The 26,959-nt window shown below is 39.7% G+C and overlaps 1 long non-coding RNA gene across 1 annotated transcript in view; it reads left to right on the plus strand.

Moving 5' to 3' along the window:
- Window positions 1-22,179, plus strand: part of LOC132534667 (uncharacterized) — a 460,528-nt gene extending 438,349 nt beyond the window's left edge. The window contains exon 3 of the long non-coding RNA XR_009546405.1: window positions 22,008-22,179. This is a non-coding gene — a long non-coding RNA (uncharacterized LOC132534667). The remainder of the gene's footprint in view (window positions 1-22,007) is intronic.
- The last annotated feature ends 4,780 nt before the right edge of the window (window positions 22,180-26,959 follow it).

Here is a 26,959-nt window from a genome sequence, read left to right on the forward strand (position 1 = left end):
AGACATTCAGAGCCCCACTGCTATGCCAACTAGGTATAGGTCTTCTCCTTAGTTTCCTGGCTATATCTCTGTCTCCTGGTGTCCCTCCCTGCCGCCGCTCCAGACTCTGAGGGTGGTAGCAATGGAGACCCAGAGTTGCACTTGGTAAGTCTCCGGGGAGTCCTCTCCTCCCCTCAGCTGTCTCCTTGTTGGTGGAACAGACTGGAGGTTGTGTCTCAACTGACAAACTGCATGACTGTTACCAGCCACTTAATCTCTCCCTAGGCTCCTCTCTGTCATCAGCCACATGTATTTGCACTCACCAGTGACCTGGTAGGTTCCTGTAGTTGTTCCCAGTCCTGTTTTGTTTCGGTCCCAGGTGGTCTCCTTTGGTATTCCTAGTTGATCCAGGAGAGGAGAGGAGAGAAAGAGATCTGCTGCTGCTCATAGCCCTGCCTCCAGAAGTCTCCATTTTTTAAATTGTTGTTGTAGTTATTATTGTTGTTGCTATTGATGCCGTCATTAGATAGGACAGAAAGAAATGGAGAGAGGAGGGGAAGACAGCAAGAGGGAGAGAAAGATAGAAGTCTGCAGACCTGCTTCACGGCCTGTGAAGTGACTCCCCTGCAGGTGGGGACCCAGGGACTCTACAGGATCCTTACGCCAGTCCTTGTGCTTTGTGTCACCTGAGCTTAACCTGCTGCACTACTACCCGACTCCCAATCTTTAAAGCTTTTAAGGAAAACTATTTATAATTTTTAATTAATTTTGAAATGTTTTCTGCACAGATATTTAATGGGTCATCATGGGTAAAACAGTTTACACAAGTCAACTGTCCTGAAGGGAAAGGTGTAGATCAGTTATCATCTGGAAAAGTAATGCCTCAGGATGAAGAAGGAGTAGGATTGATCGTACGTACCTGGGATGTAAACTTCAAATGGGCATGGAGAGCAAATTTAATTTAGCAATCAATCAATCAGTAAAACACTAGGCCTAGATGCTTGGGAAGCTATTAACATAGACATTTGCTTTTATTTTATAAATGCAAGCATTGTAAGAAAAGGTGATCTCAGTTTTGACTATCTGAGTCTGGTAAGTACTATAATTAGCCTTCTGTAAAAAGTCTGGTTTTGGGGGGTGCAGTGGTACACTAGTCAAGCTCTCATAGCACCATGAGCAAGGATCCTGGCGAAGCAGGGCTGCAGGTGTCTGTCTTTCTCTCTTCCTCTGTACCTTCCCCTTGTCTCTCAATTTATCTCTGTCCTGTTAAATAAAAATAAAGTATAAAGAAAGAAAAATGGCTGCCAGGAGCTGAAGGTTCCTAGAGCTCACACTGAGCACCAGATAATAATAATGATAATAATGTAAAAATACAATGGCTTTATTTTTTCCTTTTAAATTTTTTCTTAGTGATTTAAAAAGTTATATATATATATATACATATATCACGTTTATTCACTTATTTTAAAATTTATTTATAAAATAAAAAATATTGACATGACTATAGGATAAGAAGAGTACAATTCCACACAATTCCTACCACCAGAATTCCATATCCCATCCTCTCTGGAAACGTTTCCTATTCTTTTTTCTTTAATTTTTTAATATTTATTTATTTTCCCTTTTTGTTGCACTCATTTTCATTGTTGTTGTAGTTATTGTTGTTGTTGATGTCATCGTTGTTGGATAGGACAGAGAGAAATGGAAAGAGGAGGAGAAGACAGAAAGGCAGGAGAGAAAGACAGACACCTGCAGACCTGCTTCACCGCCTGTGAAGTGGCTTCCCTGCAGATGGGGAGCCGGGGGCTCAAACTGGGATCCTTATACCGATCTTTGTGCTTTGCACCATGTGCACTTAACCCACTGCGCTACCGCCTGACTCCCGAAAGCTTTCCTAATCTTGCTCTTTGAGAGCATGAACCCAGGATTGTCATAGGGGAGCAGAAGGTGGAAAGTCTGGCTTCTGTAATCACCTATCTGCTGGACATGAGTGCTGGCAGTTGGATCCACACCCCCAGCCTGTCTCTGTCTTTCCCTAGTGGGGCAGGGCTCTGGGGAGGTGGGGTTCCAGGACACACGGGTGAGGTCGTCTGCCCAGGGAAGTCATGTTGGTGTCATGGCAGCATCTGCAACTTGGTGTCAGAGTGCTGGGGCTGAAGGGTTGACATCCAGGCCTGTGTCCACAGTCCCAAGTGCAGCGTTTCCAGGTGGCACTGGCTACACTGATCAGCTGGGCTCAGCAGATGCTGTTTCAGTCAATGTGGGGCCAGCCAGCTAGAACATGAGCCCTGCTGCTGAGGTTCTAGGACTGGGAGAAATTTGGGTTTTATAAAGAATGGGGAGGGTTCCTTCTGTCTTAGGGTTTTAGAAGGCAAACGCTAGAAGAAGAAGAAGAAGGCAATAACTAGTAATAACTGCAACCAACTTATTTGGACGCTTGGTTGACTTTGAAAATCCCAATGCTAGCATTTGCTGTATCATCCAAGACCTCACTGTGGTTTATGTCAGTTAATGCGATTTCCGTAGAGCTCTAGTTAATACAGTGAAGCAGCCAGTTGCCTCTAGTCTCTCTGGTCTAAGATGATAGCGATTCAATATTTCAAAGAAAAGGTCATTATTAGAAATGTATTAACAGTTTAAGCCCACTGTTAAAATTCAAGGAGATTACCAATTTGAAAAACAAAGTATAAAGAAATGAGATGACTTCCAGGAGCTTAGGATTCCTAGTGCACGTACTGAGTCCCAGCGATAACCCTGGAGGTAATAATAGTGATAATATAAAATACAATCTTTCTTTTTTAATAAGACACAGTTGCACTTCTAAATTAGGGCTTGTTCACTTAGGTAGGCTTAAAGATCTGCAGCTGTATAAGTATAGTTAAGTCAAAAGTATAAAATAGTAGAATAGAAATAGGATAAATACAGAAAAAAAAGACTGATGCAAGTTTATACCTTTATAAAGTCATGTACTTTCCTATGGATTTTAGACGTCCATGAATTTTCAAGTGATATAGGTTGGATTTTTTTTTGTAGGGCTCTAACATTCCAAGCCAACTTTTTCAATGGGTTGGAGGGAGGGAGGGAGAGAGGGGGAGATAGAGAGAGAGAGAGAGACTGGAGGAAGAGAAGGAAAGACAGCAAGGCACAAGCATTGTAGTCAAGACCCAACTCAGTCACTGGCATGCAGAGCGGGTCCATTAACTTTGTGAGGTATCTATCTGGTCAACTGTGTTCGCCTTTGAAATGGCAGCTTACATAATCAATATATTATGGTAAGAAATGATATCACTGGGAGTCGGGCTGTAGCGCAGCGGGTTAAGCGCAGGTGGCGCAAAGCACAAGGACCGGCATAAGGATCCCGGTTCGAACCCTGGCTCCCCACCTGCAGGGGAGTCGCTTCACAGGTGGTGAAGCAGGTCTGCAGGTGTCTGCCTTTCTCTCCTCCTCTCTGTCTTCCCCTCCTCTCTCCATTTCTCTCTGTCCTATCCAACAACGACAACAACAATAATAACTACAACAATAAAACAACAAGGGCAACAAAAGGGAATAAATAAATAAATATTAAAAAAAAGAAAAAAATTTAAAAAAAAGAAATGATATCACTTCATTAAGTTTAGTCTCCAGGTGATTACTGAAGTGATTCCATTGTCCTTAACACATCTCTTTCCAAATAACAAGACAACAGTCTCATGGCAAATCCGTCTGTTAGACAATAAATATAAGACATGGCTCAGTGTTACTCAGAATTAATTGGTGACCACAGAGAAATCTGAAGGTGATAAAGACTCTCGAAATAGTTTTGAGATTAATGAGTATATGGAAAATACAAGTAGGTTTAAGAATATCCAAATGTTAATTATTGAAACGCAAAATGAGAAATAATGTTGTAATTTCCACTCACTAGAACCCTGATCATTTCACCATAAAATTTAATTTGCCCCAAGGTAATATAATTTCTATGGAGAAAATTTGCAGTAATAATATAGTTACTAATATTAAATTCCTCCTATGGTTAGGGATTATAACCTTAAAAAAAGGTTATCAAGTTTCTGCTCTCAGGGGGAAAAGGTCAACTTCAGACATATGAAAATAACTGGAGATAGCTAATACTTGATTTGCTTTTGAACATAAGTGCATCTGAAGCCTTTATTAAGCTCCGTGCTGAAAATGCATTCCACACTGAACAGCCATACTGGAAGTCCTTTATGGTATTTATTCCGCCACACATACCTTCATGTCATATTTCTTCCTGTCCAGAAATATTTGCTTTTATCATGAGCTTGTCACTCTGCTGTATTATAATGAAAGAAGCGAGTGTTTTGGAAATCACGAAGTCTCTTGTAAATGTAATGGCCTCCACACTACAGATTCTTTGTCATTAAAGCATCTTTAAGATTGCAAAATATTGCGAAAGTAGAGAACTATGAATGTCTTTTGCTCATGGGCTGAATAATTCATCCTAGTAAGGTTTACAGTCTCCACCACCCGGTGACAACTTGCTTTGGCAGAATTAGCCCTATTACATAGAATATTGATTTTAAGAATGGTGACTACCCGAAAACAAACTCTTATGAGTGGAAATAGCTGCTTGTAAACATGACCTTGAGAATCCAAAAGGTGCTCTTACCCATGAGCTCTTGATCTGGCTTTAGTCTAGTTTTTTTTTTTTAATATTTATTTATTTACTCCCTTTTGTTGCCCTTGTTTTATTTTTGCAGTCATCATTATTATTACTGTCGTCATTGTTATTGGATAGGACAGAGAGAAATGGAGAGAGGAGGGGAAGTCAGAGAGGGGAAGAGAAACACAGACACCTGCAGACCTGCTTCACCGCTTGTAAAGCGACTCCCCTGCATGTAGGGAGCCGGGGGCACAAACTGGGATCCTTACACAGATCCCTACACTTTGCGCCACGTGCGCTTAACCCGCTGTGCTACAGCCGAACTCCCCTTTAGTCTAGTTTTTAAGAAATGGAAAATTTGGGAGAAGTGTGTCACTATGAAACAAAGGGAACAAAGGAGCAGAAAAGGCCAGAGAGGTGGATGATGTGTTCGTAACAGAATGTCGGCGCTGTCCACTCATTGCTGTGAGCCGTGGGTGGGTGCAGAGACCATATGTGGCTGCTCTTAATTCTTGATAGGTTTCTGCGCTCGAACATGAAGCAAAACATTTAGGGCACAGCTAATCAATAGGGGATTTCATGAAGAGAGGTAATAATCTTCTGAAGATGTTCAACATTATTGTTGCCAACCTCTCTTTTCAATTCAAGCTGTAGAGAAATACAGTTTTAGGAAGACCAACGTAACGAGCTTTTAAGAGACCTAATTTTCTTTAATTTACATATATGAATTTTTAAATAGGAATACTTTCTAACCATGTTAAAATTGCAAACTAAAACTTTCCTATTCTACCTATATTCATTTTCGGTACTTTCAGTTTTTAAAAATTTCTTTTCTTAACACACCTTTCCCTAGGTACAGAAATATACCACAATAATTATAGTGATTCACACATTTAGTGAATTTCTCCCTTCTTGAAACTTCTGCTGAACTCTGATCTTTTATAGTCTAGTGAATTCTTAACATCAATAATAATCCCCCCACTAAGTCTTTTTGTTCAATGTTTTAAAAACAAGTATTCATTGCCCTTGCTCTGGGGAATAGAAGGTCTACCCTGATTTTTAGATCACTGGCCCAGTTTTCTGAACATACACCATACAAGATCATCCTTCCACTTTGCTTCTAACCTGTTGATAATTAGCATAGAATCAAGCAGTCATGTCTAAGATACAACTCTTCTCTCCAAGTTACCTTCTATTGCCTGAGATTGCAACCTCTTTGGGTCTTACTAAAGAAAATCACTGGGCCCTGTGGTGGCGCAGCTGGTTGAGTGCACACGTTACAGGGCACAAGGACCCAGGTTCAAGCTCCTGGTCCCCACCTGCAAGGGGAAAGCTTCACGAGTGGTGAAGCAGGGCTGCAGGTGTCTCTCTGTCTCTCTTCCTATCTCTCCCTTCCCTCTTGATTTCTGGCTGCTTCTATCCAGTTAGTAAATAAAGATATTTTTTAAAAAAGCAGAAAAGAAAATCACTATAGAAATTAATAAACATAAATAAGTAAATAAAGTGATAAAATTTCACAAAAGTAATAGAACATGTGAGACTATCTTGGCAAAAGTTTGTTATGCAAGTTATTTGTGAATTATGAAAATCAGTATACTCTTGTGTTTTTCCTTTCTTTCTTTCTTTCTTTCTTTCTTTCTTTCTTTCCTTATTCTAATTTACTATTGGATAAAAACAGAGAGAATTCAAGAGGGGACTAGGGAGACAGAAGGGGAAAGAGAACGAGAGACACCTGCAGCCTTACTTCAGCACTCATGAAGCATCCTCCTTGCCGTTGGGGACAAGGGGCTTGAGCCTGGTTCCTTGAGCATTGTAATATGTGCGCTTAACCAGGTTCAGCCATTGTGTGGCCCCTATTGATTTATTTTTTATTTTTATTTTAAATGCTCTTTTTCAATTTATTGGATAGAGACAGAGAGAAATTGAGAGGGGGAGGGAGAGATGGAGAGGCAGAGAAGAAGACACACACCCACTACGCTGTTAATTGCTTGCACATTCTTCCATGTGCTCAACCTGGTGTCCTGCCATTCTCCTTATCTTGATATTCTTATGACCCATTTACGTATCATCTACTACTTCAGTTGGCAGGAAATTCCGTGAAGCAACATATTTAAAACATGGCAAATTTTCGGGGATGGGTGGTGGCACACCTGGTTGAGGGCAGGTATTACGATGCGCAAGGACCCAGGTTCAAACCCCCGGTCCCCACCTGCAGGGGGAGAGCTTTGCAAATGATGAAGAAGAGGATCAGGTATCTCTCCCCCTCTCTCATCCCTTTCCCTCTTGATTTCTGGCTATCTCTATCCAATAAATAAGATAATTTAAAAGATTTTTTTTTAAAAAAACATGGTAAAAGTTCAGATCTCTTAATCTAACAAACTCTTCTTCTCACTCTCAGTTATATACCAGTAGGAAATGTTCAAGATGGAAAGACATTAATTCAGAGATGCTTGCCATTGTTTATAAAATTGAAATAATAACAAATGAGCTGTAGACAATATTAAAGTTTCAAGAGTAAGGGAGCAACATTCTTCTAACTGATTTTATAGATGGGAGAAAGGAATGTACACTTGTCATTGGAGCACAAGTAAAAAAACAGGCAAACAGAACACACATTGTTTTAATAGAAGTGAATTCAACATCATGCCTAAGCTTAGTTAAAATAAGTCGATTTGCTTTGTGTTCTGAAGCAGAGAGCATTCTGTCACAGGTTTTTATGCTGGATACTTACATTTAGGAAACCGTTGCCAGCTAAGGCACTCTTCAGCAGGCAATAATCTTTCACATCTATTTTGATTATCTCTAAAAGAAGTATAATAACACTAAATTTATAGATGGAGGAGGGTATATGGTTAATATCTGAATCACCCTTTTTTTTTAATAATATGATTCAATTTATGGGAAAACAATGAAATGTTCTCCCAAGAGTTCTTTCTAACTTTCAAATATTGGAAAATATATGTCATGCATTAATCAAATGATATTGGCTAAAATAAACCTAAATGTATCTGTATAATAAAAGAACACATATTACCCTGCTGATGTGAAATATAAGAACATCAAATGATAACATGGACTTTTAGTGGCGTGAGTTTTCTTAAGTAAAAGTGAATTGAAGGATCACATTTGATTGAGATGAAAACTGTGTTGAATGAAATTTCAGGACTTCTGAACATAGCTGTTGGGATGTGGTGACTGAGGTCACTGCACAGCACCTCAGCAGTAGATGTAACTGCCAACAGAGCACCTTCAAGTACTGTCATTATTTATTTACTTATTTATTTATTTACTTATTTACTTATTTATTTATTGCCTCCAGGGTTGTTTCTGTGGTTTGGTGTCTGCACTATGAATGCACTGCTCCTGGAGGCCATTTTTCCCATTTTGTTGCCCTTGTTATTGCTGTCATAGCTGTTGTTGTTGTTGGTAGGACAGAGAGAAATCGTGAGAGGAGAGGAGGCAGAGAGGGGGAGAGAAAACCACCTACAGAACTGCCTCACTGCTTGGGAAGTGACCTCCTGCCCCCTGCAGGTGGGAAGCTGGGGGCTCGAACCCAGATCCATGTTCCAGTCTTTGCACTTTGCACTATGTGCACTTAACTCACCAGGCCCCCGTGTCATTTTCTTTAAAAGAAGATGATGAAGAAGAAGCTTCCCTGGGAATTGGGAAGGCAGGGATGTTCTTCAAAGAGATGGTTTTATTACTTATTTTTTTAAAGTTAAAATTTTCAACAACCTACTGACTTCATGAGGTGAGGCCTTAACTGTCTTCTGAGTTGGTAGACTGTTTTCCACAAAACTAGCTGCATAACTTGTAGATATAGAACAGACTACAGCTGAAGCACTCTTCAAACATTGAGAGTTCCAGTGACCTGGGAGACAGCATCATCATCAGTGCATCAGACCCTGATCTCTCCATAGGATGAGGTCCTGAGTCTCATCTTGGCTTGTGCCAGAGTGGCCCTCTGCTTCTCTGCTCTCTGAGCCTTGACTCTTACTTACCAGCACGACTTAGGGACATTTACATTTTGTTAAGTAGATAAAGATATTCATCTATTGATTTCTGATGTACAGTATAACTATGGAGAGACTTAGACTGTGTTTGATATGAGTCCCTACTTTCCGTGGCATCTTGTTCCACAATGCCTGTGGATATATGCTATATGCAGCATTCTCCAGTAATTGTGTATGCTGCAGCCAGACCAGTCACATTTCCTTCATACTCCACAGAAGCGTCTCCTCGGCCTGTCTAACATCTGCCCAGGTCCCAGCATTCCCCCTCCCCTCATGGTAAACACGGATTGGTCTCAGGGCCAAATGTCTGCTATGGTTTCACTTAGTATCTGCTCCTTTTCTTGGCATACCACACCAAATCATATTGTTTGTCCTTTAGACATTCCAGCTTTTTTAAAAAAGTGTCGGCTTTTTCTTTTCCTCCCAGTTATCCTTCTGTTTCCCTTTAATTTGATGTCTTCAACTTTAGTTCCATATAGAAAATGAATCTCTGGAGATGTGGCAGTGGTGCACTCGGTTGAGTGTAAGTGCCGCCATAAAGAGCCTGGGTTCAAGTCCCTCCCAGTCCCCATCTATAGGTTCTATGGTATCTGTCTTTCTCTTTCCTTCTCTGGGTCCCCCTTCCCCCTTGAAACCACTCTGTCCTTATCCAGTAATAAATACATAAAATGTTTCTCAAAAAAATAGAAAATTAAATTCCATTGTTTTTCTGAACAATTGTTGACTTAAAAGTTTTTTTTAACTGGTTTCTTTTCTTTATTTTTTTATTCCCTCCAGGGCTAGGTGCCTGCACCATGAATCCACCGCTCCTGGAGGCCATTTTTTCCCCCTTTTGTTGCCCTTGTTGTTGTAGCCTCGTTGTGGTTATTATTATTGCCATTGTTGATGTTGTTCATTGTTGGATAGGACAGAGAGAAATGGAGAGAGGAGGGGAAGACAGAGAGGAGGAGAGAAAGACAGACACCTGCAGACCTGCTTCACCGCCTGTGAAGCGACTCCCCTGCAGGTGGGGAGCTGGGGGCTCGAACCAGGACCCTTACGCCGGTCCCTGCGCTTTGTGCCACCTGTGCTTAACCCACTGCGCCACCGCCCGGCCCCCAATTGGTTTATTTTCTATAGAGAAAGATGAATTGGGGTAAAAGGGGAGATATATACAGAGAGAGAGACAGCTGCAACTCTGCTTCACCACCTGTGAAGGTGGGGACTCAGGGCTTGAACCCAGATCCTTGCTCACTATAATCTGTGTGCTTTATGAGGTATGCCAACACCAGGATTCCACTCTTTTCTATTTGTATTATTTTCTTCTTTATGGTATTTATTCTACTTGAATCTCAGCATATCCATCCTTGTCTTAACTTGTTTCATCCTTTCTTTAACTTATTTTATATATTTCAAATATCTTCCTAGTTTTCTTCTGATAAAGGTCCTCTCCTTGACATTATAATTGGCTAACCTTTCCTATTATTCAATATTTATTCAATCGGTTATGTCCTTGGATTCTTTCTACAAAAATATCACCACTTGTTTTATTTTTATGTTAGACTGATATTTTCTTAATTTTTTACTATGTTTACTAAACTCAACTTACATTTTTGCCCCATCCAAAATTAATTTTTCCTGACACTAAAAGTCTGTGTCAGTGATGGAAACCTGTAGCTTCTCTCCACTCCCAGCCTTTTTGGGGGGAGTGTGAGGTTGTCTCCAGGGCTTCACTATATATATGTGTGTGTGTGTATACACATATATATGTATATATATGTGTGTGTGTGTGTATATATATATATACATATATATATGTATATGTATATATATATAGAGAGAGAGAGGGGGGGGGAGAGGGAGACAGAGAGGGAGCGGAGGCAGAAAGAGAGAGAAACCGCAGTACATAGCAACACAGCACACTATCTGAGTGAATTATTTTCCTGACCACTAGACAGCCCATTTATATAAGCAAAGATAATATTGGAATAAATGCATGTCAATGTATTTACGTCAATGTATTTATGTCCTACCAATGGCTGTTTTGACATAAGAAAGCTAGTGTTGAGTATTTGAAAGCATAGAACCCACCAAGTGAATTATTGATTTTCTGACACTTTGTGTAATATGTTTACTGACTCTTGCTTATGTCATGGAATTTAGATTTTTTTTTTTTACACATCATTTCCTCCCTCTGGAGAAGTGTTAAAAATCATTCTGAGAATGATTGGGGGATGTGTGTGTTGCTCAGTGCAGCACTAAAGGACAGAAACACTCTAGCTCAGTGGGTCAGTTCATACTTAAACACAATAAAACATTTTATTTTAATGAGAGAGGGAGAGAGAGAGAGAGAAAGGGACAGAGAGAGAGAGAGAGACCGACCAGAGCTCAGCTCAGCCCTGGCTTGTGGCAGTGTTTGGTATTGAACCTGGGACCTTGGAATCTCAGGCATGAGTGTCTTTGATATAATCATGATGCTGTCTCCCCAGCCCAGGACATTGACTCTTAGGTCGTAGCTAAATCCTCCTCCTGGGATTGTTCTTAGCTAGAGAAACGTCTGGTCCTGACCACTTGCCTTGGTTCAGGATTGAGACGACTGTCAAACCTGTCCTGCGTTTCCAGTCTGCCTATCCCCAACTCTGCTGCCTTCACTCCCTTCTGTAGTGAGTAGGTGTGCCTGTGTCTGCTGGATGGGAGCTATTTCTAAATTTTTTGGAATGTTGCAAGCTAGTTGTTATACATAAAAAGGCAGAAAGAAAAGCTATGATGGGTTTATTCAGACCATAAATATTAGCAACATCTTGATGCCAGGATGTAGATGCTTAGTAGGTGGGGATTACGCATCAGCAGGAATCAAGGCCGTGTGTATCAAGTTGAGACCCGAGTGCTGAATCAAGGGGCTTGTGATTGCAGAGGAGCTAACAGCCACAGTGGGGCTCTCATGTGCAAGAAAGACCTAATAAACAAAGTCCTGATGGGGCCAGGCGGTGCAGCAGCTAGTTAAGCACATGTATTACAGTGCACACCAGGTTCAGGCCCCTGGTCCCCCACCTGCAGGGGGAAAGCTTCATGAGTGGTGAAGCAGGGCTGCAGGTGTCTCTCTGTATCTAGTCAATAATAAGTACATAATTTTTTTTAAAAAAAAGCACAAAGTCATTGTTATGCAATAGGCTAGTAAGTTGGATTTCGGAAATTTTAGTAATGTGTTAACCCACACAAAACAACATAGACCTGACAGCACTGCCTTAACTCCCCCATGACGGTTAGAACCTAAAGGCTCTCCTGTCATCATCAAACTGAGACTCAATTGCATTTTCAGATCTCAGATGCCTTTTCTGTTTCCCCAGAGTGCTAGGGATTGAATCTGGGAGCTCAGAGCTTGAGGCATGAAAATATTTTTGCATAACCATTATGCTCTCTCTCTAGCCCCAGAAATAGAGCCTTGAACTTCAAACAGAAACCATCCATTCTAGTACCAGTTAGGTAATCTGCTTGAGAGAAGCCTATCATCCCCCAAAGGGAACATACATAGCCCTGCAGGGATCTGCTTTCTCTTCCTGGTCTAACTTCCTTATTCCCTGCTTTAGCTACCAAACTCTTTCATTGGGTATAGTTCTTCAGAACTCCTTTCTCCTTACTGTATCGTATCAGATGTTGTCTGACTCATGAATTACTAAATGATTTCTATTACAGGGCTGGAAAAATCACTCTCTTGCATAGTGTGTTACTTAGGCATGTAGGAAACACAGGTTCAAGTCTGGTCCCCACAGCACTGAAAAAGGTTCTGTGGTATCTCTCTCGATCTCCCTCTCTCTTCACTTCTGTTATCTGAAAAGTCAGCCGGGAGTGATGAAGCACTGGAGATAAGCAAATGAAAATGATAATGTTAACAACAACAAAAAAAGAAAAGAAAAGAAAAGCTCAGGAAAAATAGGAAGAAGGGAATAGTAGGTGAAGCAAGGCTAGAAAAGCTAACTGCAGACAGTTCTGAAGGGAAACAAGAGGAGAGAGGTGGGGTCCAGGACAGCTTAGACTTCTTCTGCTCTAGTGGCTGGCTTCGGACTAGGAAGCATGACCCAGTGTACAAAGCTGAGGTGGGGTGTTGCCAACATAAAGGGAATCTCTCAAAAACCAGACCATGGAAATAGAATTTGAAATTAGGTCTGAGCAGAAGCCAGTGAATTGATTACCCAATCTCTGTTACTTTTAATATCTAAGTTTTTCTTCTTCTTCTTCTTTTTTAACCTTTCTAGCCTTCTCCTCTCCCCATTTCTCTTTCTGATTTAATGCTGTTTTGAAGTCTCTAAATTTGTACAATTGGTGTTCTGGAGTGAGGAAAGATAATTGCTTATTTTACCACAGCTATGAAACAAGCAAACCATACTATTTGTTTTCCCAAACAGTCTGTAGAACAAACCATTCAGATTTTTTAGCCAAATTCTACACAGCTATAAAATCAAATTATGTTCTATGCAGCCAATTGTCAGATTAGTATTTATAATCTATAGATTCTGCTGTCTAAAAAAATCAAATAATTTGGGGGGTGAGGCTGGGCAGTAGTACAGTAAGTTAAGTGCACATGGTGTAAAAGCAAAGGGCCAGCATAAGGATCCCGGTTCGAGCCCTGGCTCCCCACCTGCAGGGGAGTCGCTTCACAGGCGGTGAAGTAGGTCTGCAGGTGTCTGTCTTTCTCTCCCCCTCTCTGTCTTCCCCTCCTCTCTCTATTTCTCTCTTTCCTATCCAACAATGATAACAGCAATGGCACCAACAACAATGATGACAACAACAAGGGCAACAAAAATGGGAATAAATGGCCTCTAGGAGCAGTGGATTCATAGTGCAGGCACAGAGCCCCAGTGATAACCCTGGTGACAAAAAAAAGGTAAATTAAAAATAAAATAAAATAAATAAAATAATTCAACTTGCTCACATGTACACATATAATTTTCATTAACATAATTAAATTGTACAAAGGAAAATCAACTTTCTTACCATCCTAGACAAACAGAGATGATTTATAAAGATGAATATAAATTCAAAATAAAGTTAAACAAGTAGATATAAAATTTCAAAGATACTTCTATCTTGAATTATAAAAATTTATTTTGTAAATATTACATACATGCAAAAGTCTTCAGAATGAGATTACTACTCCTTAACATTATAGTCATCTAGCTCATAGCACTGCTAGAGTATTTTTTCAGAAATATAAAATTCTTGCAATGAGTTATAAGATTAACTTTATGAAAATGATTTGTGATTTTTTTTGTTATACATTTGACAATGTACACTGGTAAGTATATACTGGGAGCAATTTTCTTAGGAATTAAAAAAAAAAACAGCCTCAGGGGGGATATGCCAAACTTTTTCTCATTTGGTTACAAGTCATTCTGTGACAATGATTATTATATTTTCTTTTAACCTTCAGTTTTATGTCATGCCCTACCATATAGTAAACTTGAATAGAAGGCTTACACTTATTTTTTGTCTCTAGAGACCACAAAAGTGAAGCAATAGGAAGAAAAACAAAAGAACTATGTTGCTAACAAAACAATGAATAATTTCACTGAGCTGTCTTGTTAAATATTGTGGGCCTGACACGTTGTTGCTCTAAACAGGGTTACATGGAATCAGTCCCGGCTGTCTTGCCTGGTGTTACACGGCATCTCAATGGTTCTAGCAGGAGCTGTGTTAAAAAGTTGGTGCTGAAGGAAATATTGTACTGGAATGAATGTTTCAAGAAGCACGCCGCCAAATCTGGTGTATGGGATAGCTGTTAATAATGAACTTCACGTCAAGGAAGCTTGCTTTACTAAGGATGGCACAGTGCTGCTTCAGTGTGTCAGGAGGAGAGGCGTCTATCCGGTTCCCTTTGCTATTCTTACCTAAGGTGGACAAGTACTAACTAACCCCATGAAGCAAACTCACAAGTGGAGAACAGCCTGGGGAAGTTGGCCAGAAAAGGTCCTTTTTGACCTTATGATATATATTTGCACATTCCACTTTTAAGTTTTACTGATTGTTATTTTTTAGTACTTTATTTATTTTAAACACAGAGGGAAGTTTGAGATAGAGGTGAGAGTGGAGAGAGAGAGCACTCTAGCAGTGTCCCTGCTCCTGAACCTTTCGCCCTGCAGGTTCCTGCACTACAAATCCACTGCTCCTGGAGGCCATCTTTTTCCCATTGTTTTTGCTGCTATAGTTGCTGTTATGGTTGGATAGGACTAAGAGAAATCAAGAAAGTAGGGGGAGACAGAGAGGGGGAGAGAAGACAGACACCTGCAGACCTCTGTCACCACCTGTGAAGCGACTCCCCTGCAGGTGGAGAGCCAGGGGCTCAAACTGGTATTCTCGTGCTGGTTCTTACGCTTAGCAGTGTGTGTGCTTAACCAGCTGCACTACCACCCGGTTCCCTTGACATCTGTTTCATTAAACAAGATTTATTATTCCAGTGGCTACAAAATATTTATAAATGAAAATAAATCAAATCCCATAAAACCAATGTACATGTTCATCAAGACATAATGTAATGGAAAAGTCAATCATTTTAAAGCATTAACTTTCAAATGCTATTTTTCCAATATGCATATGATTCATTTCTGTTAAGATTCTAGAATGAGGCTCTTTAATAGGTACCACATATGGAGGTACCACATATGGAGGAAAATAAAGGAGTAACAGACTCTCCCCAGTTTGTAATAGAAAAAAAAATTCAATATTTAAGTCAAGTTCATACTTACTTCTTTCATATAAATTTAAGTCTATCAGTGGGAAAGACTGTATTTTCATTGTAAATATATACTAACAGACTGAGTACAAGTTCATAATGTCTATATCTAAAAAAATGAAGTTCATATGAAAGTGGGAGCTTTCTGCATGTCATGCCAATAGCTCATGTTCTCTAGGTTAGTGACTGGGAAGTTGACGGGAGCTTTTTCTAACTTTCTTCATTTAATAGGATGAGTACAGAGACCCTTATACAGAGTTTGTATAAAAATGGGGAGGCCATTGAGAATCTCAGTAGAGACATGCAAATATTGTAATAGTTTCTTATTATCTTCTATGTTAAATTATTTTTTGATAAATTAAAATGAGACATTTTGATTAATTTCTCTTTTTCTGGAAATGTATATCATATTCCATTCAGGATTGAATTAGACTTTTAGAATTTAATTAACTCATTTTAAATGCATAACTTCTAGTAGCCTATAATGAAAATTAGATACACATATAAGAAAGAGTAGATCCCTCTGGCCTTTGGAATTTGAATAGCTCAGTTGAATAAGCACCACTTACTATTCATGGTATAAACATGTATATATCTTCCACTTAGAAAATCAAACATAATTATCATGTTAAATAGAGCATAGCACCATATCTATTAAATCAAACACTTTATTATAGGGACCTAAAATGTTAGAATATTGAATGATAAATATTAATCTCTCTGCATTATTTGAAATATTAATCATGCTAATTTAAATGTCTAATCTGATGGATTTTTGATAGGTGTTAGATTTAATTAATAAAATGTTTAGTAGAACTGTATATGATCTCTAGAAATATTTCCTTTAGGGATGTAAAACTCATATTTTAAATTGTATTCAGAAGAAGTGGAGAAACTTGAGTAATCTATCAGAAATGGTATAATCAACTGTGTGTTTTTGACACCTTCTGCTTCCCAGACGGTGGAAACCGTCATATAATTACCAGAAAGGAAAATTAATTGTTTTAATTCTTAATGCTTTATCTTTTAATATACTCTATTATGTCAAGAGGCAAGTATGTATGTGATTTCAAGGGACTGGGAAATAAAATAAGGTTAAAAAACCATAATAGAGACTTCAAGAAACCCAAAGGTTACGTTAAAAGAAAATCTTACACAACTTATTAGTAAAAGACATTCATTCACCTCAAGTTATTTTGAGGGACCTGGTATGAGTCAGATGATATAGAAAGCTGGTATCAAAGTAGACAAGCTCTTAAACAATACACAGCGTCTTCAACAGCTCCCTCTTGTTCTCATGACATAGTCTTGTGAGTAAATCAAGTGCCCGGGAAAATAAGCATAATGGTCTCACTGATGGGAGCACAGTACCATCTGTCTTTGTAAAGAGGAAGCTGTGGATGTGATTTACTTTGATGCAGGGGAGAAGCCTCTGCTTGAGAAACTTCATCAGACTGGGGTGAGGGGGTGGGGTGGCACGCCTTCTTGAGTGCTCCAGTTACAATGCACAAGGCCCTGGGTCCAAACCTCAGTATCCCACCTGCGGGGGGAAAGCTTTGCAAGAGCTGAAGCAATGCCATACCTGTCCTCCTGTCTTTCCCTTTGCATGCCCCCCCCCTTTCCTCTTGGCTTCTCTTTCTCTCTCTATCCAAATAAAGAGATAAATAACTACTGATTCAATTCCTGTTCCAGTGATCGGTCTGTCAAGGTATCTTCTTCCTCTTCCCTTCAGCTTGGCAGGCGGTAGATTGTAGGAATACATCCATTTAAGCTAGGTTCTCCAGTTACTTTGCAGAGATGCTCATAAGATTCATGTATGATTCTTTTTTCCTCACCATCTTTGGTTATAATGTTCTCTCTCTCATTCCTGATGGCTTTCATTGTAGCTTTCTCTCTTTTTCTTTTTGTGAGACTAGCTGGTGGTTTATCTATTGTACTTCTCCTTTAAGGGACAAAACCTCTTCTTGATCTTTTGAATCTTGCCTCTGTGTTCTAGCCCATTACGTTCTGCTCTGATGTTGACTATTATCTTCCTCCTTGTGACTTTTGGGTCTCTTTGTTGTTCCTTTCCTAGTTGGTTCAGTTGTGATGTTAAGTAGTTTACTTACGTCTTCACTGTTTGTTACTGTGGGTCTGTCTTGCTAGAAATTATCTTCTTAGGACAGTATTTTCCGGATTCGACATGACTACTAGTTGGTCTCTCCATCTTCATCGTTCTAAAGTCTTCCTTAGATTTCTTCAGTGACTTGCATATTGTTCAGAAGCATGTTGTTTACTCCCTACACTATTGGTCTATTTATTTTTGTGCTTGATTTCTTTCTTTCTTTCTATCTTTTGTTTCTTTTAAATCATGATTATAGAGGGAATTAATGATTTACAGGGAAGTCATCAACACAGGGGTATAATTTCTCATTTTCCCGTGAGAGTTCTTTGCACAGCACCCTCACCCATCAAGTAGGTCCTTTGATATAATAGTGCACCAAGACCACGGTTCTTCTCAGCATTCACACTTTCCTTCAAACTCTGGGAGCTGGTGTTTGTTTGCTTCTGTGTTTTTTTAGTTCCTTAAGGAAATGGTCTCTGAGTTCTTAAACTTGTATCCCTATGCCTTCATGATAAGTTTCCAGAATTGTATCAGTATCTTTTTTTTCTTTCCTACATGTGTTATCTGCCTCAGCATTTCTTTTTTTTTTTTTGTAAATATTTATTTATTTAATTTATGCCATTTTTGTTGGCCTTGTTGTTTTATTGTTGTCGATGGATAGGACAGAGAGAAATGGAAAGAAGGGGAAAACAGAAAGGGGGAGAAAAAGGAGAAAACAGAAAGGGGGAGAAAAAGACAGATGTGCTTCACTGCTTGTGAAGCGACTCCCCTACAGGTGGGGAGCCAGGGACTCGAACCAGGATCCTTATGCCAGCTCTTGCACTTTGCTTCAAGTGCGCTTAACCTGCTGCACTAGTGTCCGACTCCCATGCCTCATCATTTCTAAGTTCCAACATAGCTGTTGGGTTGCCTCTGAGTTCACACACTGAGCCAGCAGGTGGTGCTGCGGCTAAGGTGTTTACATGTTGTGGTGGAGTGGGGGATAGATAGAGGGCAGATTCTACTGCATGTCACTGGCTGTGGTGGCAACATGGGGCCTTGCTGTTGCGTTTCAGTCTGTCTGACCTATGGACATGAATAGCAGGAGAGAACTGTTTTCTTCTGAGTACACTAAGGACAAGCTAGATCTGGTGCAGCAGCCTACACAGACCATACAGTTTTAGTTCCTGGCAGTTTTTTTTTTTTTGTGTGTGTGTGTGTGTGTGTGTGTTTGTTTGTTTTTGTTTTTACCTTGATACATTGGTGAATTCTTGCGACCAGTTTTAAATATTCGTATGCCCTGAATTCACAGGTTAAACACCTAGAACTCCCCCACTTATCTGGAGTCCGCATGTGCTTAGGTGCATAGCTGCCAAGATGGATAGCTGTCAACAGGAAATGCTTCTGTCCTGAGAATCTCTCCCTCTCCCTTTTTTCTACTCTGTGGCTAAATGAGTGCCTTTGCAAGTCCCAGATGTAATCTGATGAGATTTCAGATTTCAAAAAATTGTTTTATTCTCTGTATTTATTGGATAGAGACCACCAGAAATCGAGATGGAGAGATAGAGAGGAATAAGGACAGAGACACCTGCAGCCCTGTTTTGCTTCTTGCAAAGCTTTCCCCCTGGAGGTGGGGGTCAGGGGCTTGAACCTGGGTCCTTATGTGCTGTAATGTGTGTGCTTACCAGGTGCACCACTGCCTGGCCCCTTCAGGTGATTTTTCATTGCCTTATCCAGTTGATTGTGTTAGCAATCATGTATCAGCAGCTACTCCATGGCCAAGCCTCCAGAAGTCTACATGGCTGCTTTGTATGTAAATATTGTAGTTAGTTAAAAGACATTTCAGAGTGACATTCTACAGAAAAATGTACTTCTCAGTGTACACCACTAAAAGTGATGCTTTAAATAATACAGCCTTTTTTTTTTCTATTGCAGTTAATCTACATTTAAAAAAAAAAACTTCCTGTTTTTCGAGTCATTGCTATGAGGATTTGGGGCAGTGCTGCTAGGAATTGAGTGTTAATGTCCCTCACTCACTGCACCTGCCCAATTTACATGTGAAAACCCTCTTTGCAAGGTGATGGGACTAGACACTAGAGCCTCAGGTGGTGACTTGGATTGATGGGGGACAAGAAGTGGTGCACCAGGTTAACTGCACACACTACAGTGTGTAAGGATATAGGTTCAAGCCTCTGGTCCCCATCTGCATTGGGAAGCTTCATTAGTGGTGAAGCAGGGCTGCAGGTGTCTCTCTGTCTCTCTATCTCCCCCTCTTCTCTCTGCATCTGTCTCTACCCGATAATATAGAAATAGATAAATAATAAAGGATTGATGGGGGGCAGGTAAAAAATAAAGGATTGATGATGTCATCAATGTGTGGCCCTCATGAGTGGGGTTAGTGTCTTTGTAAGAGACATTGGAGACATTGCTTTCGCTCTGGTTTTTGTTTGTTTGTTTTTTGCCTCCAGAGTTATCGCTGAAGGTTGATGCCAGCACTAGGAATCCACTGCTCCTGTGGCCATTACATTTTTTCATTTTTTTATTGGATATGACAAAGAGAAATTGAGAGGGGAGGGGAAGATAGAGAACATGAGAGAAAGATAGACACCTGCAGCCCTGATCAACCACTTGTGAAGTGAACCCGCTGCAGGTGGGGAGCTGGCAGCTTGAACCGGCTTTGTATTATGTGCGCTTAACCTGGTGATCTACCAGCTGGTTCTGTCTCTCTTCCTCACCCAAGAAATATATGCTTTTTAGTCCTTATTAATGGTCTCTTGAATAGGCATATAGCAAAATATAAAATTTCCATTCTCTTTTCCAAATTGTGAGACAGTAAAACTAACATAAATGATTTTTATGACTCAAAGGCAAGATTACCTTAGGTAATTATGCATTCATTTATGACCTCATTTCTGGCATTGCATCATTAGATTGGATTATACACAATTTATGATTAAATATATAAGATTTATGTAAAATATTTTAATATATCCTTACAATACATTGTTCTACTTCCCAATGAATCCCAGACGCTAAACTAGTCATCATATTACATTGGATTGACCTTCCCGTGGTGCATCCCGTGAGTACCCATTCATTGGGGAAACTGACGATCCTTCCTAGCCAGCTGAATCCACATGGATCCCAGTCACTTTCAAAGCCAGCAACAAGCAGCTCCTGACAGCTTTCAACCTGACCTGTTGACTGGCTATGGAAGAAGGGCAAACGCTAGAAGAAGAATCATATTACAATATGATTTTACACTAACTTCTTACTTACTTTGAATATCTAGGCTTCAGTCTGAAGGTCACATAATCAAAATCTCTTTATTAACAACATTGAAACCTGCACATACACATTTAAAAACTTATTTGTGGTCATCATTAAGTAGTTTTTGGTACTTCCTTTCCCAGTATGCTGGTATGACTAAGTAAATGGATATGCACTATCCCCCAATGAGAATATCAAGAAAATGCTAACATATTCAGCTTCTTTATTCTTCATAAAATTAGGTGTTTTTTTTTTTTTTTGGTCCCTGTTGTCTTTTGGAGAAGCACTAGAGTTAAGAGATGATACACATATATCATCAAATAAACTCTACTGATATTGAACTAAGAAACAAAGGCAAAATTGATTGTCCAAAAGTCTCCTTATCTTTGATATTATGCTCACAGTGAAGTTATTGTTCTCTGCTTTCATAGAATGCTTTTTTATCTGTTAATTTTTATGGTTTTGTTACATTTCATTTGTGCTATTTCCCTGAAGGACTTATGTTATCTTCATTTTAATCTTATGAATGAGAAATTACATATATATGGCTGAGTGGTGGTGCACCTGGTTGAGCACACATTAAAATGTGCAAGGACCCAGGTTCAAGCCTTCAGTCCCCACCTGTAGAGAGAAAGCTCTGAGAGTGGTGAAGCAGGGCTGCAGGTGTCTCTCTGTCTCTCTCCCTCTCTGTCATCCCTTTCCTCTCAATTTCTGGTGGTCTCTATCCAATAAATAAATATTAATAATATTTTAATTTCTTAAAGAAATACATATATACATATATATATATATTTCTCCTATGTCAGATTTTATGAATCTTATAAATTACTGCCAATCAAGATTCAAGGAAAAAATGAGTGAAATAAGTCAGAAACAGAAGGATGAATATGGGATGATCTCACTCTCAGGCAGAAGTTGAAAAACAAGATCAGAAACGAAAACACAAGTAGAACCTGAAATGGAATTGGCATATTGCACCAAAGTAAAAAACTCTGGGGTGGGTGGGTGGGGAGAATACAGGTCCATGAAGGATGATAAATGACATAGTGGGGGTTGTATTGTTAAATGGGAAACTGGGGAATGTTATGCATGTACAAACTATTGTATTTACTGTTGAATGTAAAACATTAATTCCCCAATAAAGAAATAAATTTAAAAAAAAAGATTCAAGAAAAAAAATGTCAACTCTAATCTTCAAAAAAAAATCTGCGTTAGACCAATCTTAGTTTTAAATCACCATGGAGACTATTTATACATTGGAAACGTGAAGTGGTTTAATACCAAAAACTTACCATTTTCTTTCTGTATTTTCAGCTTTCTTTGTTTTCTTTTCAGTCACCACCAAGATACCCACAGCAAGAAGATCTCTAGTATTTCATCACATTAGTGATACCTTCCCCAGTACACATTGGATTGTTATGAAAAAGAATTGAATCATAGGTGATTGGATATTAACATATATGAATGTCCTGTGCATTTTCCTTGTGATTTTATTTATTTATTTTCCCTTTTGTTGCCCTTGTTTTTCATTTTTGTTGTAGTTATTATTGTTGTCGTCGTTGTTGGATAGGACAGAGAGAAATGGAGAGAGGAGGGGAAGACAGAGAGAGGGAGAGAAAGACAGACACCTGCAGACCTGCTTCACCGCCTGTGAAGCGACTCCCCTGCAGGTGGGGAGCCGGGTGCTCGAACCGGGATCCTTATGCTGGTCCCTGCGCTTTGTGCCACGTGCACTTAACCCTCTGTGCCACCGCCCGACTCCTTCCTTGTGATTCTTTTTATCTTATGAGCATTTCATAATAAACTATAGCCAAGACTAGTTCTAATGTGACATTTCTATTCTTGTATGTCTGCATACCCAGGCTACATCTGCTAGGATACATCTTTATAGTCACAATTTTCAATGTATCCATCTTTCCCCATACTTTTATCTTCCTGTTTTCTTGTTGGCTATCTTAACAATTATGTAATAATTATTTGTGTTAATAAAAAGTTTTCATGTTCAATTAATGTAGTTTCTTTTTTCTTTCACTTATTCTTTTTTTTTTTTTAGCAGAGCACACTACACAGCTATGGTTCATTGTGGTATGGGGGACTGAACCTGGGACTTTGGAGCCTCAGGTAAAAGAGTCTCTTTTGCATAACCATTATGCTATCTGCCTCGCCCAACAGTTTCTTATATAACATAATATTTGTTGGATTTTGGAGAGGTGGTGCTATTGAAGCTTATGCCTTTGTTAAGTAGTTTTTTTTTTTTTTTTTTTTATTTAAATTTTTAATTTAAGAAAGGATTAGTGAACAAAGGCATAAGGTAGGAGGGGTACAACTCCACACAATTCCCACCACCCAATCCCCATAACCCACCCTCTCCCATGATAGCCTTCCCATTCTCTAGCCCTCTGGGAGCATGGACCCAGGGTCGTTGAGGGTTGCAGAAGGTAGAAGGTCTGGCTTCTGTAATTGCTTCCCTGCTGAACATGGGTGTTGACTGGTCGGTCCATACTCCCAGTCTGCCTCTCTCTTTCCCTAGTCAGGTGTGTCTCTGGGGAAGCTGAGCTCCAGGACACATTGGTGGGGTCCTCAATCCAGGGAAGCCTAGCCAGCATCCTGGTGGCATCTGGAACCTGGTGATTGAAAAGAGAGTTAACATACAAAGCCAATCAATTTGTTGAGCAAACATGGATCCCAAGATTGGAATAGTGGAGAGGAAGTGTTGGGGAGGTACTCACTGCAAACTCTAGTGTAATCCTGCTTTCAGGTATATATTTTGCAGTAGTTTATGGATACGTGTGCACATACGCTCTCTCTCACAGAAACTGGTGTATGTCTAGGTTATGGGACTTTGTTAGAAAGTGAACTACCTGAGATGAAATTAGAGTGTACTATAAAAGGAAAGGTCTCACCCGAGTAATGAAGCTGAAGGGTTGTCATTCCACACGTGAAGTCTCTGGATACACTCTGAGGTGAAGCATGTTGAGATGGCAATCGTTGCTTTGGTTAGGTTGTGATCGGCGGATGCAATATTATTTGGTATGGATTGGGAGAAGCATACGGGAAAGTGAGCCCTATCCAAGGGTGCCAGGACTGGGGGAAGTAGGGGCTCTATAGTGAAGATGTGAGGTTCCTGCTGTCTTAGGGTTCAAAAAGACAATCAATAGTTAATATTACCCACACATTATTTGTTAATTGGGTTAACTTTGAAAAGTCCCTTTGTTATGGTTTGCTGTACAGTACCCAGTATCTTGTATATAGCTGTGCTATTGGAAGCTTCTAATCTACTTGGTCTAGGCTTTTGAGAGAGTCCGCATATCAAATACGTAGCCTATCTATTAAAAAGATTCAGTTTGTCTTTTGAGAACCCCCTGAGACATACAATTGATTTCCCCCTCTCATATTAATTAACTACTGATTTATATGTCTACATTTTGCTAGGAGTGTACATAAACACCATTCCCATCACCAAAGGACCGTGACCCATCCCTCCCACCCATTCCCACCCCCCACTGGCCCAGGAAGCTACATGTCTACCCCTCACCACTGGGTTTTTACTTTGGTGCCCTACTTACAATTTGATCAGGTCCTGCTTTTAGTTTCCCTTTCAAATCTTCTAAGTCAGCTTCTGTTGATGAGTGGGATCATCCCATACTCATCTTTAACTTTCTGACTTAGTCCACTTAACATAATTCCTTCTAGCTCTGTCCAAGATGGGTCAGAGAAGGTGAGTTCATTGTTCTTGATAGCTGCATAGTATTCCATTGTGTATATATACCACAGCTTTCTCAGCCATTCATCTGTTGTTGGGCACCTGGGTTGCTTCCAGGTTTTAGCTATTATGAATTGTGCTGCTATGAACATAGGAGTACACACCTCTTTTTGGTTGGGTGTTATGGAGTCCTTGGGGTATAACCCCAGGAGAGGAATTATTGGGTCATATGGAAGGTCCATGTCTAGCCTTCTGAGGGTTTTCCAGACTGCTCTCCACAGAGGCTGTACCAATTTACATTCCCACCAGCAATGTAAAAGGGTTCCTCTGTCCCCACATCCTCTCCAGCATTTGTTGCTGCTGTCCTTTTTGATGTATGCCATTCTTACAGGAGTGAGGTGGTATCTTAGTGTTGTCTTAATTTGCATTTCTCTGACAATCAGTGACCTAGAGCAGTTTTTCATATGTTTGTTAGCCTTTTGGATCTCCTCTGTGGTGAGTGTTTTGTTCATTTCCTCTGCCCATTTTTGGATGGGGTCATTTGCTTTTTTGCGGCTAAGTTTGCTGAGCTCTTTATATATTTTGGTGATTAGTTTCTTGTCTGATGTCTGGCATGTGAAGATCTTCTCCCATTCTGTGAGGGGTCTCTCTGTTTGTTTAATAGTTTCTTTGGATGTGCAGAAGCTTTTCAATTTGATGTAGTCCCATTGGTTTGTTTCTGCTTTGGTCTTCCTTGCAATTGGGTTTGATTCATCAAAGATATCCTTGAGGTGTAGATGGGAAAGTGTTTTACCAATGTTTTCCTCTAAGTATTTGATTGTTTCTGGTCTGACATCTAGGTCTTTGATCCATTTGGAGTTGATTTTTGTTTCTGGTGAGATGAAGTGGTTCAATTTCATTCTTCTGCATGTTTCAACCCAGTTTTCCCAGCACCATTTATTGAAGAGAGCCTCCTTCTTCCATTTAATCCTTTGGGCCCCCTTATCAAAGATTAGATGCCCATAGGTGTTGGGATTTACTTCTGGGCTTTCAATTCTGTTCCACTGGTCTGTGTGCCTATTTTTGTTCCAGTACCATGCTGTTTTGATGATGATGGCTTTATAATATAGTTTAAGGTCTGGGAGTGTGATGCCTCCATTTCTGTTTCTTTTCCTCAAGATGGTTTTGGCAATTCTAGGTGTTTTCAGGTTCCAGATAAATGATTGTAGTGTTTGTTCTATTCTCTTAAAGAAGCTTGGTGGAACTTTGATGGGTATTGCATTAAATTTGTATATGGCTCTGGGGAGAATGTTCATTTTGATGATATTTATTCTTCCAATCCATGAGCATGGGATATCTTTCCATTTCTTGGTATCAGTTTCTATCTCCTTGAGTAGCGACTCATAGTTTTCAGCATACAAGTCTTTCACTTCTTTGGTCAACTTTATTCCTAGGTATTTGATTGATTTTGCTGAAACAGTGAATGGGAGTGATTTCTGGATGTCTTCTTCTTCAGATTTAGTGTTTGCATAAAGAAATGCCACTGATTTTTGTACATTGATTTTGTAGCCTGATACCTTGCTATATTGCCTAACAACTTCCAGTAATTTTCTACTGGATTCTTTAGGTCTTTCTATGTATACTATCATATCATCTGCAAATAGTGAGAGCTTGATTTCTTCCCTTCCAATCTGTATCCCTTTGATTTCTTTCTCTTGCCTGATTGCTATGGCAAGAACTTCCAATACTATGTTGAAGAGTAACGGTGACAGTGGGCAGCCCTGTCTAGTCCCTGATCTGAGGGGGAATGCTTTCAGCTTCTCTCCATTGAGTATGATGTTGGCTGTAGGTTTGCTATATATAGACTCCACTATCTTGAGGAATTTCCCATCTATTCCCATTTTTTGTAGAGTTTTGAGCATGAATGGGTGTTGGATTTTGTCAAAGGCTTTCTCTGCATCTATTGAGATAATCATGTGGTTTTTGGCTTTGCTTTTATTGATGTGATGAATGACATTGATTGATTTACGGATGTTGAACCAGCCTTGCATTCCTGGGATGAATCCCACTTGGTCATGATGAACAATCTTTTTGATGTGTTGCTGTATCCGGTTGGCCAAGATCTTGTTTAATATTTTGGCATCTATGTTCATCAGAGATATTGGTCTGTAGTTTTCCTTTTTTGTTCTGTCCCTATCAGCTTTTGGTATCAGGGTGATGTTGGCTTCATAAAAGGTGGAAGGGAGTATTCCTGTTTCTTCAATCTTATGGAATAGCTTAAGAAGTATGGGTATTAACTGTTTCCTGAAAGTTTTGTAGAATTCGTTTGTGAAGCCATCTGGTCCAGGACTTTTGTTGTTGGGGAGATTATTAATAACGGTTTCAATTTCTTTGTCTGTGATTGGTGCATTTAGATTTTGTAGTTCTTCTTGGTTCAGTTTTGGAAGTGCATAGGTTTCTAGGAATTGTTCCATTTCTTCCAGATTCTCTAGCTTGGTGGCATATAGTTCTTTATAGAAGTTTCGCAGAATTCTCTGGATTTCTGTGGTGTCAGTTGTGATATCTCCTGTATCGTTGACAATTCTATTAATTTGAGTCTTCTCTC

Source organism: Erinaceus europaeus, chromosome 19 (genome assembly GCF_950295315.1).
Source record: "Erinaceus europaeus chromosome 19, mEriEur2.1, whole genome shotgun sequence".
NCBI lineage: Eukaryota > Metazoa > Chordata > Mammalia > Eulipotyphla > Erinaceidae > Erinaceus > Erinaceus europaeus.